The sequence below is a fragment of the Mobula hypostoma genome, chromosome 6 (assembly GCF_963921235.1).
Source record: "Mobula hypostoma chromosome 6, sMobHyp1.1, whole genome shotgun sequence".
Classification (NCBI taxonomy): Eukaryota; Metazoa; Chordata; class Chondrichthyes; order Myliobatiformes; family Myliobatidae; genus Mobula; species Mobula hypostoma.
In genome coordinates this window covers 287,589-304,856 of record NC_086102.1, presented here as the reverse complement: position 1 = coordinate 304,856, position 17,268 = coordinate 287,589, and positions in this window count along the sequence as shown.

The window sequence follows — 17,268 nt, the reverse complement described above, 5'->3', positions numbered from 1 at the left end:
TACAACATCATATTTCCAGGTATCAATCCATGCTCTAAGCTCATCTACCTTTCTTACAATGCTCCTAGTAATAAAATAGATGCATTTAATAAACTCTCCACCTCTTACTCTCTTTTTATCCTTAATGGAGTAAACAACTTTATCTTTCTCGTCCTGCTCCCCTACATCTTCGGTCTGAGTGCTCCTGATCTCTTTCCCCTGCCTATCCTGCCTCACACACTGTCTACTAGCTTTCTCTATTTGTGAACTAGCCTCCTCTCTCCTAGTCTCCTCAATTTGATTCCCACCCCCCAACCATTCTAGTTTAAAGTCACCTCAGTAGCCCTCGCAAATCTCCCCGTCAGGATATTTGTCCCCCTAGGATTCAAGTGCAACCCGTCCTTTTTGTACAGGTCACACTGCTCCAAAAGAGGCCCCAATGATCCAGAAACTTGAATCCCTGCCCCCTGCTCCAATCCTTCAGCCACGCATTTATCTTCCACTTCATTGCATTCCTACTCTCACTGTTGCGTGGCACAGGCAGTAATCCCGAGGTTACTACCTTTGCGGTCCTTTTCTTCAACTCCCTTCCTAGCTCCCTATATTCTCCTTTCAGGACCTCTTCCCTTTTCCTACCTATATCATTGGTACCTATATGTACACGACCTCTGGCTCCTCACTCTCCCACTTCAGGATATCTTGGACGCGATCTGAAACATCCCGGACCCTGGCACCAGGGAGGCAAACTACCATCCGGGTCACCGGACTGCGTCCACAGAATCGCCTATCTGACCCCCTTACTATCGAGTCCCCTATTACTACCTGCCCTCCTCTTCGTTTCCCTACCCTTCTGAGCTACAGGGCCGGACTCTGTGCTGGAGGCACGGCCACTGTTGCTTCCCCCAGGTAGGTCGTACCCTCCAACAGTACTCAAACAGGAGTACCCATTGTCAAGGGGCACAGCCACCGGGGTACTATCTATTACCTGACTCTTCTGATTCCCCCTCCTAACCATGACCCACTTCTCTGCCTCCTGTGGCCCCGGTGTGGCCACCTGCCTGTAACTCCTGTTGGCATTCATTTCTAGAGGAATAGAGTATAGGAGCAGGGATGTGATATTGAGGCTCTATAGGGCACTGGTAAGACCTCACCTGGAGTACTGTGGGCAGTTTTGGTCTCCTTATTTAAGAAAGGATGTGCCGACGTTGGAAAGGGTACAGAGAAGATTCACTAGAATGATTCCGGGAATGAGAGGGTTAACATATGAGGAATGTTTGTCCGCTCTTGGACTGTATTCCTTGGAGTTTAGAAGAATGAGGGAGTTCCTCATAGAAACATTTCGAATGTTGAAAGGCAAGGACAGACTGGATGTGGCAAAGTTGTTTCCCATGATGGAGGAGTCTAGTACGAGAGGGCATGACTTAAGGATTGAAGGGCGCCCATTCAGAACAGAGATGCAAAGAAATTTTTTTAGCCAGAGGGTGGTGAATCTCTGGAATTTGTTGCCATGGGCAGCAGTGGAGGCCAAGTCATCGGGTGTATTTAAGGCAGAGATTGATAGGTATCTGAGTAGCCAGGGCATCAAAGGTTATGGTGAGAAGGCGGGGGAGTGGGACTAAATGGGAGAACGGATCATCTCATGATAAAATGGTGGAGCAGACTTGATGGGCCAAATGGCCAACTTCTGCTCCTTTGTCTTATGGACTTAAGTGATCTAATTGAATTACAAATACAGTATAAAACACAAAATAATTGATTGCATAAGTATTCACCCCGTTCAAGTCAGTATTTAGTAGATGCACCTTTGTCAGCAATACAGCCTTGAGTCTATATGGATAGGTCTCTATCAGCTTTGCACATCTGGACAGTGCAATTTTCCCCCATTCTTCTTTACAAAACTGCTCAAGCTCTGTCAGATTGCATGGGGATCATGAGTGAACAGACTTTTTCAAGTTCAGCCGCAAATTCTCAATTGGATAGAGGTCTGGACTCTGACTTGTTCACATTAGGACATTAACTTTGTTGTTTTTAAGCCACTCCTGTGTAGCTTTGGCTTTATGCTTGGGGTCATTGTCTTGCTGGAAAACAAATCTTCTTCCAAGTTGCAGTTCTCTTGCAGACAGCATTAGGTTTTCCTCCAGGATTTCCCTGTATTTTGCTGCATTCATTTTATCCTCTACCTTCATATGCCTTCCAGGGCCTGCTGTAGTGAAACATCCCCACAGCATGATGCAGCTACCACCATGCTTCAGAGTAGGGATGGAGTGTTTTTGATGATGTGCGGTGTTAAGCTTACGCCAAACATAGCGTATAGTCTGATGGCCCAAATAAGCGTTAATTTTGGTTTCATCAGATCCTAGAACCTTGTTCCAGCTGACTTCAGAGTCTCCCACATGCCTTCTGGCAAACTCCAGCCGAGATTTCATGTGAGTTTTTGTCAGCAGTGGTTTTCTCTTTGCCACTCTCCCATGAAGTTGCGACTGGTGAAGCACCCAGGCAACAATTGTTGTATGCACAGTCTCTCCCATCACAGCCACTGAAGCTTGTAACTCCTCCAGAGTTGTCATAGGTCTGTTGGTGGCCTCCCTCACTAGTCCCATTCCTGCACGGTCGCTCAGTTTTTTAGGACGGCCTACTCCAGGCAGATTTACAGCTGTGCCATATTCTTTCCATTCTTGACGATTGGCTTAACTGTACACCAAGGGATATTCAGTGACTTGGCAATTTTTTTCTATCCATCTCCTGACTTGTGCTTTTCAATAACCTTTGTGTGGTGTTGCTTGGAGTGTTCTTTTGTCTTCATGGTATAGTTTTTGCCAGGATACTGACTCACCAGTAGCTGGACCTTCCAGATACAGGTGTATTTTTACTACTGTATCACTCAGGCTCGATTAACTCAAGTTCACCTAGGGGGAGCTGGCGTCTGCCCCAGCAAATGGTGTAATCACGTTTGTGTGGATGCTGTGTAATGCACCCCCAGTACAAACCCACAACGTAAAATATCAGACAGTACACAATGTGCGATGAAATGGTTACAATTTATAATTCTTACTTTGGCTATGTGGTTAGTAGAGAAACAAAACATAAAATAAAAAAGGGCACCACTTTTAATAAAATAGTTTGTGCACAATAAATCGTTGGAGCTCACGCAGCTGGTCTCCTTTCCACCGATCGATCTCCTCTGAACTCCATCGACCCTGGGCTGGGACCACCCCCAGTGGTCTAGCAGAGAGCTCCACAAAGGAGAAAAGTAAAAGTGGCAGGCCGACAAATCCAGGGCAAGCATTAAAAAGGGCCACTTTTCAACATAGTTGTATAAGGGCTAAGAGAGTTGTAAAAGAGCGCCTGAAGGCTTTATGTGTCAATGCAAGGAGCATTCGTAATAAGGTGGATGAATTGAAAGTGCAGATTGTTATTAATGATTATGATATAGTTGGGATCACAGAGACATGGCTCCAGGGTGACCAGGGATGGGAGCTCAACGTTCAGGGATATTCAATATTCAAGAGGGATAGACATGAAGGAAGGGGAGGTGGGGTGGCGTTGCTGGTTAAAGAAGAGATTAACGCAATAGAAAGGAAGGACATAAGCCAGGAAGATGTGGAATCGATATGGGTAGAGCTGCGTAACACTAAGAGGCAGAAGACGCTGGTGGGAGTTGTGTACAGGCCACCTAACAGTAGTAGTGAGGTCGGAGATGGTATTAAACAGGAAATTAGAAATGTGTGCAATAAAGGAACAGCAGTTATAATGGGTGACTTCAATCTACATGTAGACTGGGTGAACCAAATTGGTAAAGGTGCTGAGGAAGAGGATTTCTTGGAATGTATGCGGGATGGTTTTTTGAACCAACATGTCGAGGAACCAACTAGAGAGCAGGCTATTCTGGACTGGGTTTTGAGCAATGAGGAAAGGTTAATTAGCAATCTTGTCGTGAGAGGCCCCTTGGGTAAGAGTGACCATAATATGGTGGAATTCTTCATTAAGATGGAGAGTGACATAGTTAATTCAGAAACAAAGGTTCTGAACGTAAAGAGGGGTAACTTTGAAGGTATGAGACGTGAATTAGTTAAGATAGACTGGCAAATGACACTTAAAGGATTGACGGTGGATATGCAATGGCAGGCATTTAAAGGTTGCATGGATGAACTACAACAATTGTTCATCCCAGTTTGGCAAAAGAATAAATCAAGGAAGGTAGTGCACCTGTGGCTGACAAGAGAAATTAGGGGTAGTATCAATTCCAAAGAAGTAGCATACAAATTAGCCAGAGAAAGTGGCTCACCTGAGGACTGGGAGAAATTCAGATTTCAGCAGAGGAGGACAAAGGGCTTAATTAGGAAGAGGAAAAAAGATTATGAGAGAAAACTGGCGGGGAACATAAAAATGGACTGTAAAAGCTTTTATAGATATGTAAAAAGGAAAAGACTGGTAAAGACAAATGTAGGTCCCCTGCAGACAGAAACAGGTGAATTGATTATGGGGAGCAAGGACATGGCAGACCAATTGAATAATTACTTTGGTTCTGTCTTCACTAAGGAGGACATAAATAATCTTCCAGAAATAGTAAGGGACAGAGGGTCCAGTGAGATGGAGGAACTGAGTGAAATACATGTTAGTAGGGAAGTGGTGTTAGGTAAATTGAAGGGATTGAAGGCAGATAAATCCCCAGGGCCAGATAGTCTGCATCCTAGAGTGCTTAAGGAAGTAGCCCAAGAAATAGTGGATGCATTAGTGATAATTTTTCAAAACTCGTTAGATTCTGGACTAGTTCCTGAGGATTGGAGGGTGGCTAATGTAACCCCACTTTTTAAAAAAGGAGGGAGAGAGAAACCGGGGAATTATAGACCGGTTAGCCTAACGTCGGTGGTGGGGAAACTGCTGGAGTCAGTTATCAAAGATGTGATAACAGCACATTTGGAAAGCGGTGAAATGATCGGACAAAGTCAGCATGGATTTGTGAAAGGAAAATCATGTCTGACGAATCTCATAGAATTTTTTGAGGATGTAACTAGTAGAGTGGATAGGGGAGAACCAGTGGATGTGGTATATTTGGATTTTCAAAAGGCTTTTGACAAGGTCCCACACAGGAGATTAGTGTGCAAACTTAAAGCACACGGTATTGGGGTAAGGTATTGGTGTGGGTGGAGAATTGGTTAGCAGACAGGAAGCAAAGAGTGGGAATAAACGGGACCTTTTCAGAATGGCAGGCGGTGACTAGTGGGGTACCGCAAGGCTCAGTGCTGGGACCCCAGTTGTTTACAATATATATTAATGACTTGGATGAGGGAATTAAATGCAGCATCTCCAAGTTTGCGGATGACACGAAGCTGGGTGGCAGTGTTAGCAGTGAGGAGGATGCTAAGAGGATGCAGGGTGACTTGGATAGGTTGGGTGAGTGGGCAAACTCATGGCAGATGCAATTTAATGTGGATAAATGTGAAGTTATCCACTTTGGTGGCAAAAATAGGAAAACAGATTATTATCTGAATGGTGGCCGATTAGGAAAAGGGGAGGTGCAACGAGACCTGGGTGTCATTATACACCAGTCATTGAAAGTGGGCATGCAGGTACAGCAGGCGGTGAAAAAGGCAAATGGTATGCTGGCATTTATAGCAAGAGGATTCGAGTACAGGAGCAGGGAGGTACTACTGCAGTTGTACAAGGCCTTGGTGAGACCACACCTGGAGTATTGTGTGCAGTTTTGGTCCCCTAATCTGAGGAAAGACATCTTTGCCATAGAGGGAGTACAAAGAAGGTTCACCAGATTGATTCCTGGAATGGCAGGACTTTCATATGATGAAAGACTGGATCGACTAGAGTTATACTCGTTGGAATTTAGAAGATTGAGGGGGGATCTGATTGAAACATATAAGATCCTAAAGGGATTGGACAGGCTAGATGCGGGAAGATTGTTCCCGATGTTGGGGAGGTCCAGAACGAGGGGTCACAGTTTGAGGATAGAGGGGAAGCCTTTTAGGACCGAGATTAGGAAAAGCTTCTTCACACAGAGAGTGGTGAATCTGTGGAATTCTCTGCCACAGGAAACTGTTGAGGCCAGTTCATTGGCTATGTTTAAGAGGGAGTTAGATATGGCCCTTGTGGCTACAGGGGTCAGGGGGTATGGAGGGAAGGCTGGGGCAGGGTTCTGAGTTGGATGATCATCCATGATCATAATAAATGGCGATGCAGGCTCGAAAGGCCGAATGGCCTACTCCTGCACCTATTTTCTATGTTTCTATGTTTCTATGTGTCCGCCCTCTTCTCTTCTCCTCAACGGAAAGCCCGCACACTCACTCCAGTTCCCACACATACAGATAGAATAACATAACTTCCATTGGTTAGTTCCCCGTTATCTGTAGTTATAGCCCAAACATCGCGGCCACAGAGAAACATTACCTCATGAGTTAACATTACAGAGAAGCCATTTCATTATAATACTGCAGAGAAGCCATTTTATTAGCCTTAGCAGTTAACATGAAAGAGAAACCACTACACTACAATCTAACCACTACATATAGGTACCAATGACATAGGTAGGAAAAGGGGAGAGGTCCTGAAAGAAGAATATAGGGAGTTAGGAAGGGAGTTGAGAAAAAGGACCGCAAATGTAGTAATCTCGGGATTACTGCCTGAGCAACGTGACAGTGAGAGTAGGAATGGAATGAGGTGGAGGATAAATGCGTGGCTGAAGGATTGGAGTAGGGAGCAGGGATTCAAGTTATTGGATCATTGGGACCTCTTTTGGCGCAGGTGTGACCTGTACAAAAAGGACGGGTTACACTTGAATCCTAGGGGGACCAATATCCTGGCGGGGAGATTTGCGAGGGCTACTGAGGTGACTTTGAACGAGAATGGTTGGGGGGAGGGAATCAGATTAAAGAGACTGGGAGAGAGGAGGCTAGTTCACAAATAGAGAAAGCAGGTAGACAGTGTGTGAGGCAGGATAGGCAGGGGACAGAGATCAGGAGCACTCAGACCGAAGATGTAGGGGAGCAGGAAGAAAAAGATAACAAGGTTGTTTGCTCCATTAGGGATAAACAGAGAGTAGGAGGTGAAGAGTTTCTTAAATGCATCTCTTTTAATGCTAGGAGCATTGTAAGAAAGGTGGATGAGCTTAGAGCATGGATTGATACCTGGAAATATGATGTTGTAGCTATTAGTGAAACGTGGTTGCAGGAGGGGTGTGATTGGCAACTAAATATTCCAGGATTTCGTTGCTTCAGGTGTGATAGAATCAGAGGGGCAACAGGGGGAGGTGTTGCATTGCTTGTCAGAGAAAATATAACAGCAGTTCTTTGGCAGGATAGATTAGTGGACTCTTCTAGGGAGGCTATTTGGGTGGAATTGAGGAATAGGAAAACATAGAACATAGAATAGTACAGCACAGTACAGGCCCTTTGGCCCACAATGTTGTGCTGACCCTCAAACCCTTCCTCCCATATAACCCCCCCACCTTAAATTCCTCCATATACCTGTCTAGTAGTCTCTTAAATTTCACTAGTGTATCTGCCTCCACCACTGACTCAGGCAGTTCATTCCACGCACCAACCACTCTCTGAGTAAAAAACCTTCCTCTAATATCCCCCTTGAACTTCCCACCCCTTACCTTAAAGCCATGTCCTCTTGTATTGAGCAGTGGTGCCCTGGGGAAGAGGCGCTGGCTATCCACTCTATCTATTCCTCTTAATATCTTGTACACCTCTATCATGTCTCCTCTCATCCTCATTCTATCCACAGAGTAAAGCCCTAGCTTCCTTAATCTCTAATCATAATCTATACTCTCTAAACCAGGCAGCATCCTGGTAAATCTCCTCTGTACCCTTTCCAATGCTTCCACATCCTTCCTATAGTGAGGCTTTGTGAAAAGTGTTGTGATGCTTATAGGGGTGTATTATAGACCACCTAATGGGGACCGAGAACTGGAGGAGCAAATTTGTAAGGAGATAGCAGATATTTGTAGTAAGCACAAGGCTGTGATTGTGGGAGATTTTAATTTTCCACATATAGACTGGGAAGACCATTCTGTAAAAGGGCTGGATGGTTTGGAATTTGTCAAATGTGTGCAAGTTAGTTTTTTGGAGCAATACATAGAGCAACCAACTAGAGAAGGGGCAGTGTTAGATCTCCTGTTAGAGAATGAGATAGGGCAGGTGACGGAGGTATGTGTTGGGGAGTACTTCAGGTCCAATGATCACAATATCATTAGTTTCAATATAATTATAGAGAAGGGTAGGACTGGACATAGGATTGAGATTTTTGATTGGAGAAAGGCTAACTTTGAAGAGATGTGAAAGAAATTAGAAGGAGTGGATTGGGACAATTTGTTTTATGGGAAGGATGTAACAGAGAAATGGAGGTCATTTAAAGGTGAAATTTTGAGGGTACAGAATCTTTATGTTCCTGTTAGGTTGAAAGGGAAGGTTAAAAGTGCCATGGCTTTCAAGGCATATTGGAAACTTGGTTTGGAAAAAGAGAGGGATCTTCAATAAATATAGGCAGCTTGGAGTTAATGACGTGCTCGAGGAATATAAAGAATGTAAAAAGAATCTTAAGAAAGAAATTAGAAAAGCTAAAAGAAGATACGAGGCTGCTTTGGCAAGTAAGGTGAAAATAAATCCAAAGGGTTTCTACAGTTATGTTAATAGCAAAAGGATAGTGAGGGATAAAATTAGTCCCTTACAGAATCAGAGTGGATGGCTATGTGAGGAGCCAAAAGAGATGGGGGAGATTTTGAACAATTTCTTTTCTTCGGTATTCACTAGGGAGGAGGATATTGAACTGTGTAAGGTAAGGGAAACAAGAAGGGTAGTTATGGAAAGTATGGCGATTAAAGAAGAGGAAGTACCGGCGCTTTTAAGGAATATAAAAGTGGATAAGTCTCCGGGTCCGGACAAGATATTCCCTAGGACCTTGAGGGAAGTTAGTGTGGAAATAGCAGGGGCATTGACAGAAATATTTCAAATGTCATTAGAAATGGGGATGGTGCCGGAGGATTGGCGTATTGTTCATGTGGTTCCATTGTTTAAAATGGGTTCTAAGAGTAAACCTAGCAATTATCAGCCTGTGAGTTTGACGTCAGTGGTGGGTAAATTGATGGAAGGTATTCTTAGAGATGGTACATATAATTATCTGGATAGACAGGGTCTGATTAGGAACAGTCAACATGGATCTATGCGTGGAAGGTCATGTTTGACAAATCTTATTGAATTTTTTGATGAGGTTACTAAGAAAGTTGACGAGGGTAAAGCAGTGGATGTTGTCTATATGGACTTCAGTAAGGCCTTTGACGAGGTTCCACACGGAAGGTTAGTTAGGAAGGTTCAGTCATTACGCATTAATATCGAAGTAGTAAATTGGATTCAGCAGTGGCTAGGTGGGAGACGCCAGAGAGTAATGGTGGATAACTGTGTGGATAACTGATTGGAGGATGGTGTGTAGCGGTGTGCCTCAGGGATCTGTACTAGGTCCAATGTTGTTTGTCATTTATATTAATGATCTGGATGATGGGGTGGTAAATTGGATGAGTAAGTATGCAGATAATACTAAGATAGGTGGCGTTGTGGATAATGAGGTAGGTTTTCAAAGCTTGCAGAGAGATTTAGGCCAGTTAGAAGAGTGGGCTGCAAGATGGCAGATGGAGTTTAATGCTGAAAAATGTGAGGTGCTTCATTTTGATAGGACTAATCAAAATAGGACATACATGGTAAATGGTAGGGCATTGAAGAATGCTGTAGAACAGGGAGATCTAGGAATAATGGTGCATAGTTCCCTGAAGGTGGAATCTCATGTGGATAGGGTGGTGAAGAAAGCTTTTGGTATGCTGACCTTTATTAATCAGAGCATTGAGTATAGGAGTTGGGATGTGATGTTGAAATTGTATAAGGCATTGGTAAGGCCATATTTGGAGTATTGTGTACAGTTCTGGTCACTGAATTATAGGAAAGATGTCAATAAAATTGAGATAGTACAGAGGAGGTTTACTAAAATGTTGCCTGGATTTCATCTCCTAAGTTACAGAGAAAGGTTGAACAAGTTAGGTCCTTATTCTTTGGAGTGTAGAACATTGAGAGGATCTTGATAGAGGTGTTTAAAATTATGGGGGGGATTGATAGAGTTGATGTAGATAGGTTTTTTCCATTGAAAATGGGGGAGATTCAAACAAGAGGACATGAGTTGAGAGTTAAAGGGCAAAAGTTTAGGGGTAACATGAGGAGGAACTTCTTTACTCAGAGAGTGGTAGCTGTGTGGAACGAGCTTCCAGCAGAAGTGGATGAGGCAGGTTCAATGTTGTCGTTTAAAGTTAAATTGGATAGATATATGGACAGGAAAGGAATGGAGGGTTTTGGGCTGAGTGCAGGTCGGTGGGACTAGGTGAGAGTAAGAGTTCAGTACGGACGAGAAGGGCCGAGATAGCCATTTTCCATGCTGTAATTGTTATATGGTTATATGGTTAATTTTATGTGGATTTCAGTAAGGCATTTTATAAGGTTTCCTATCTGAGGCTCATTCAGAAAGTAAGGAAGCATGGGATGCAAGGAGACCTTGCATTGTGGATCCAGAACTGGCTTGCCTACAGAAGGCATAGGGTGTTTGTGGATGGTTTGTATCCTGCATAGATGTCAGTGACCAGCAGTGTTCCGCAGGGATCTGTTCTGGGACCCCTCCTCTTTGCGATTTTTATAAATAACCTGGATGAGGAAGTAGAAGGGTGGGTTAGAAAGTTTGCTGATGATGCAAAAGTTGGGGGTGTTGTGAATAGTCTAGACAGTTGTCAGAGGTTACAGCAGGACATCAGTAGGATGCAGAACTGGGCTGAGAAGTGGCACATGGACTTCAACCCAGTGTGAAGTGGTTCATTTTTGGAGGTCAAATTTGGGGACAGAATATACCATTAATGGTAAGACCTCAGCAGTGTGGGGGATCAGCAAGATCTTGGGGTCCATGTCCACAGGATACTCTAAGCTGCTGCACAGGTTACATAGAATAGTACAGCACAGTACAGGCCCTTCGGCCCACAATGTTGTGCTGACCCTCAAACCCTGCCTCCCATATAAGCCCCCACCTTAAATTCCTCCATATACCTGTCTAGTAGTCTCTTAAACTTCACTAGTGTATCTGCCTCCACCACTGACTCAGGCAGTGCATTCCACGCATGGACCACTCCCTGAGTAAAAAACCTTCCTCTAATATCCCCCTTGAACTTCCCACCCCTTACCTTAAAGCCATGTCCTCTTGTATGGAGCAGTGGTGCCCTGGGGAAGAGGCGCTGGCTATCCACTCTATCTATTCCTCTTATTATCTTGTACACCTCTATCATGACTCCTCTCATCCTCCTTCTCTCCAAAGAGTAAAGCCCTAGCTCCCTTAATCTCTGATCATAATGCACACTCTCTAAACCAGGCAGCATCCTGGTAAACAACATACATCAAAGTTGCTGGTGAACGCAGCAGGCCAGGCAGCATCTATAGGAAGAGGTACAGTCGACGTTTCAGGCCGAGACCCTTCGTCAGGACTAACTGAAGGAAGAGTGAGTAAGGGATTTGAAAGCGGGAGGGGGAGATGCAAAATGATAGGAGAAGACGGGAGGGGGAGGGATAGAGCCGAGAGCTGGACAGGTGATAGGCAAAAGGGGATACGAGAAGATCATGGGACAGGAGGTCCGGGAAGAAAGACAGGGGGGGGGGTGACCCAGAGGATGGGCAAGAGGTATATTCAGAGGGACAGAGGGAGAAAAAGGAGAGTGAGAGAAAGAATGTGTGCATAAAAATGAGTAACAGATGGGGTACGAGGGGGAGGTGGGGCCTTAGCGGAAGTTAGAGAAGTCAATGTTCATGCCATCAGGTTGGAGGCTACCCAGACGGAATATAAGGTGTTGTTCCTCCAACCTGAGTGTGGCTTCATCTTTACAGTAGAGGAGGCCGTGGATAGACATGTCAGAATGGGAATGGGATGTGGAATTAAAATGTGTGGCCACTGGGAGATCCTGCTTTCTCTGGCGGACAGAGCGTAGATGTTCAGCAAAGCGGTCTCCCAGCGGTCTCCCAGTCTGCGTCGGGTCTCACCAATATATAAAAGGCCACATCGGGAGCACCGGACGCAGTATATCACCCCAGTCGACTCACAGGTGAAGTGATGCCTCACCTGGAAGGACTGTTTGGGGCCCTGAATGGTGGTAAGGGAGGAAGTGTAAGGGCATGTGTAGCACCCCTTTTGCCTATCACCTGTCCAGCTCTCGGCTCTATCCCTCCCCCTCCTGTCTTCTCCTATCATTTTGCATCTCCCCCTCCCCCTCCAGCTTTCAAATCCCTTACTCACTCTTCCTTCAGTTAGTCCTGACGAAGGATCTCGGCCTGAAATGTCGACTGTACCTCTTCCTAGAGATGCTGCCTGGCCTGCTGCGTTCACCAGCAACTTTGATGTATGTTGCTTGAATTTCCAGCATCTGCAGATTTCCTGTTGTTAGCATCCTGGTAAATCTCCTCTGTACCCTTTCCAATGCTTCCACATCCTTCCTATAGTGAGGTGACCAGAACTGGACACAGTACTCCAAGTGTGGCCTAACCAGAGTTTTATAGAGCGACATCATTACATCGCGACTCTTGAACTCTACCCCTCGACTTATGAAAGCTAACACCCCATAAGCTTTCTTAACTACCCTATCCACCTGTGAGGTAACTTTCAGGGATCTGTGGACATGTACCCCCAGATCCCTCTGCTCCTCCACACTACCAAGTATCCTGCCATTTACTTTGTACTCTGCCTTGGAGTTTGTCCTTCCAAAGTGTACCACCTCACACTTCTCCAGGTTGAACTCCATCTGCCACTTCTCAGCCCACTTCTGCATCCTATCGATATCTCTCTGCAATTTTTGACAATCCTCTACACTATCTACAACACCACCAACCTTTGTGTCATCTGCAAACTTGCCAACCCACCCTTCTAACCCCACATTCAGGTCGTTAATAAAAATCACGAAAAGTAGAGGTCCCAGAACAGATCCTTGTGGGACACCACTAGTCACAATCCTCCAATCTGAATGTATTCCCTCCACCACCACCCTCTGCCTTCTGCAGGCAAGCCAATTCTGAATCCACCTGGCCAAACTTCCCTGGATCCCATGCCTTCTAACTTTCTGAATAAGCCTACCGTGTGGAACCTTGTCAAATGCCTTACTAAAATCGATATAGCTCACATCCACTGCACTACCCTCATCTATATGCCTGGTCATCTCCTCAAAGAACACTATCAGGCTTGCTAGACACGATCTGCCCTTCACAAAGCCATTCTGACTGTCCCTGATCAGACCATGATTCTCTAAATGCCCAGAGATCCTATCGCTAAGAATCTTTTCCAACAGCTTTCCCACCACAGACGTAAGGCTCACTGGTCTATAATTACCCGGACTATCCCTACTACCTTTTTTGAACAAGGGGACAACATTCGCCTCCCTCCAATCCTCCGCTACCATTCCCGTGGACAAAGAGGACAAAAAGATCCTAGCCAGAGGCTCAGCAATCTCTTCTCTCACCTCGTGGAGCAGTCTGGGGAATATTCCGTCAGGTCCCGGGGACTTATCTGTCTTATGTATTTTAACAACTCCAACACCTCCTCTCCCTTAATATCAACATGCTCCAAAACATCAACCTCACTCATATTGTCCTCACCATCATCAAGTTCCCTCTCATTGGTGAATACCGAAGAGAAGTATTCACTGAGGACCTTGCTCACTTCCACAGCCTCCAGGCACATCTTCCCACCTTTATCTCTAATCAGTCCTACCTTCACTCCTGTCAGCCTTTTTTTCTTCACATAATTGAAGAATGCCTTGGGGTTTTCCTTTACCCTACTCGCCAAGGCCTTCTCATGCCCCCTTCTTGCTCTCCTCAGCCCCTTAAGCTCCTTTCTTGCTGCCCTATATTCCTCAATAGACCCATCTGATCCTTGCATCCTAAACCTCATGTATGCTGCCTTCTTCCACCTGACTAGATTTTCCACCTCACTTGTCACCCATGGTTCCTTCACCTTACCATTCTTTATCTTCCTCACCGGGACAAATTTACAGTGTTGTTAAGAAGATATATGGTGGGTTGGCATTCATCAACCGTGGGACTGAGTTCAAGAGCCCTGAGGTAATGTTACAGCTATACAAGACCTTAGTTAGACCCCATTTGGAGTACTGTGTTCAGTTCTGGTCACTTCATTATAGGAAAGATGTGGATACTATAGAAAGAGAGTGCAGAGGAAATTTACATGGATGTTGATTGGATTGGAGAACATGCCTTTTGAGGATGGGTTGAGTGAACTTGGCCTTTTCTCCTTGGAGTGATGGAGGATGAGAGATAACCTGATAGAGGTGTATAAGAGGCATAGATCGTGTGGATAGCCGGAGGCTTTTTCCCAGGGCTGAAATGGCTAACATGAGGGGGCATAGTTTTAAGGTGCTTGGAAGTAGGTACAAGTGGGATGTCAGAGGTAAATTTTTCACACAGACTGATGGGTGCATGGAATGCACTGCCAGTGAAGGTGATAGAGGTGGATACAAAAGGGTCTTTTAAGAGACTCTTAGATAGCTTGGAAAAATAGAGGGCTAAGTGGTCGAGAAATTCTTGGCAGCTTCTTGAGTAGGTTACATGGTAGGCAGAACATTGTGGGCTGAAGGGCCTGTAATGTGCTGTATAGTTTCTGTGTTCTATGTTCTATGAAACACCTTGACTGCACACAGTTCTCCAAAAACAGATCTCCATTTAACTAATGATGTGACAACTAAAACCAGTTGGCTGTACCAGTGATGATTTTGTGTGTGATATTAAAAGGGGGAGATTACTTATGCAATCAACTATTTTGCGTTTTATATTTGTAATTAATTTAGATCACTTTGTAGAAATCTGTTTTCATTTTGACATGAAAGAATCTTTTTCTGTTGATCGGTGTCAAAAAAAACCCAAATTAAATTCACTGTGATTGAATGTTGCAAACAATAAAACATGAAAACTTCCAAGAGAGGTGAATTCTTTTTATAGGTACTGTAAATATACACATATATACTTACCGTAGCTCCCATTTCTTTTTCTACTATGTATTGCATTATACTGCTACCTCAAAGATAACAAATTTCACAATATTTGCTGTGACATTAAACCTGGTTCTGATTCTGATTCTGTCGTCCGACCTCAGATTCCCCAAAGTGCAACACTTCATACTTACCTGGATTAAACTCCATGTGCCACCTCTTGGCCCACTTATTGAATTGAATTGACTTTATTTCTTACTTTCTTCACATACATGAGGAGTAAAAATCTTTATGTTATGTCTCTATCTAAATGTGCAATCATAGTAATTTATAATAATTTATAATAAATAGAACAGTCAATATAATATAGAGTACACTCAAATCAGTGTGAGTTAATCAGTCTGATGGCTACCTGATCAAGGACCACCTGTATTTTGATAACTTTCTTCACTGTCAACACAATCTATTTTAGTTTGAAATGCAAACTACGTGTTGTATAGCTATTGAAAATAGAGGCAGAGCTTTAAGCAAAGAATGCCTGAAGTGGATCATAGAAACATAGAAACATAGAAAATAGGTGCAGGAGTAGACCATTTTGCCCATCAAGCCTGCACCGCCATTCAGTATTATCATGGCTGATCATCCAACTCAGAACCCTGTACCAGCCTTCTCTCCATACTCCCTGATCCCTTTAGCCACAAGGGCCATATCTAACTCCCTCTTAAATATAGCCAATGAACTGGCCTCAACTGTTTCCTGTGGCAGAGAATTCCACAGATTCACCACTCTCTGTGTGAAGAAGTTTTTCGTCATTTTGGTCCTAAAAGGCTTCCCCTTTATCCTCAAACTGTGACTCCTCATTCTGGACTTCCCCAACATCGGGAACAATCTTCCTGCATCTAGCCTGTCCAATCCCTTTAGGATTTTATACGTTATTCGGGGAAGGAAGTCTGAGAATCGGAGCCGGAGTGTGGAGGAAGCCATTTTTGAATTTTTCGGGTTTTTTTCCATCAGCGTTCAGAGAGGCGGGATTACGCAGGCGTGTGACGTCGGGCAGTGAAGCGCGGAAGATTTAAAAGTAACAGAGCCTTATACAGCGGGCAGCATAGTTTGCGGGCGGCGGAGTGAGCCGGGAGCAGAGTGAAGGCTTAAGGGCTTCGGCTCAACGGGCTTAGGCGGAAATGGGCGAGTCGAAGAGGGTTTGGTATTCATTTTTTGTTGTTATTTGAGGAGAGGGATAGTATGAGTGTGAGGGCAGCTTGTTGATCTCGGTGCCGGATGTGGGAGGCCCTGGAGTCTCCAAGCCTCCCGGACGTCCACATCTGTGCCAGGTGCGCCGAGATGCAGCTTCTAAGGGACCGCCACAGGGAACTGGAGCTGCAGCTCGATGACCTTCGTCTGGTCAGGGAGAGAGAGGAGTTACAGGCAGGTGGTCACACCAGGGCCACGGGAGGCAGACAAGTGGGTCACGGTTAGGAGGGGGAAGGGGAAGAGTCAGGTAATAGAGAGTACCCCGGTGGCTGTGCCCCTTGACAATAGGTACTCCTGTTTGAGTACTGTTGAGGGGGGGACAGCTTACCTGGGGGAAGCGACAGTGGCTGTGCCTCCGGCACAGAGTCCAGCCCTGTAGCTCAGAAGGGTAAGGAAAGGAAGAGGAGGGCAGTTGTAATAGGGTCCCGATAGTAAGGGGGTCAGATAGGCGATTCTGTGGACGCAGTCCAGAGACCCAGATGGTAGTTTGCCTCCCTGGTGCCAGGGTCCGGGATATTTCTGATCGAGTCCAAGATATCCTGAAGTGGGAGGGTGAGGAGCCAGAGGTCGTGGTACATATAGGTACCAATGACATAGGTAGGAAAAGGGAAGAGATCCTGAAAGGAGAATATAGGGAGTTAGGAAGGGAGTTGAGGAAAAGGACCACAAAGGTAGTAATCTCGGGATTACTGCCTGTGCCACGTAACAGTGAGAATAGGAATGCAATGAGGTGCAGGATAAATGCGTGGCTGAGGGATTGGAGCAGGGGACAGGGATTCAAGTTTTTGGATCATTGGGACCTCTTTTGGCTCAGGTGTGATCTGTACAAAAAGGACGGGATACACTTGAATCCTAGGGGGACCAATATCCTGGTGGGGAGATTTGCGAAGGCTACTGAGGTGACTTTAAACGAGAATGGTTGGGGGGTGGGAATCAAATTAAAGAGACTAGGAGAGAGGAGGTTAGTTCACAACAGGGGGATGGGAACAAGTGCAGAGAGTCAGAGGGGTGTAAAATGAGGGTAG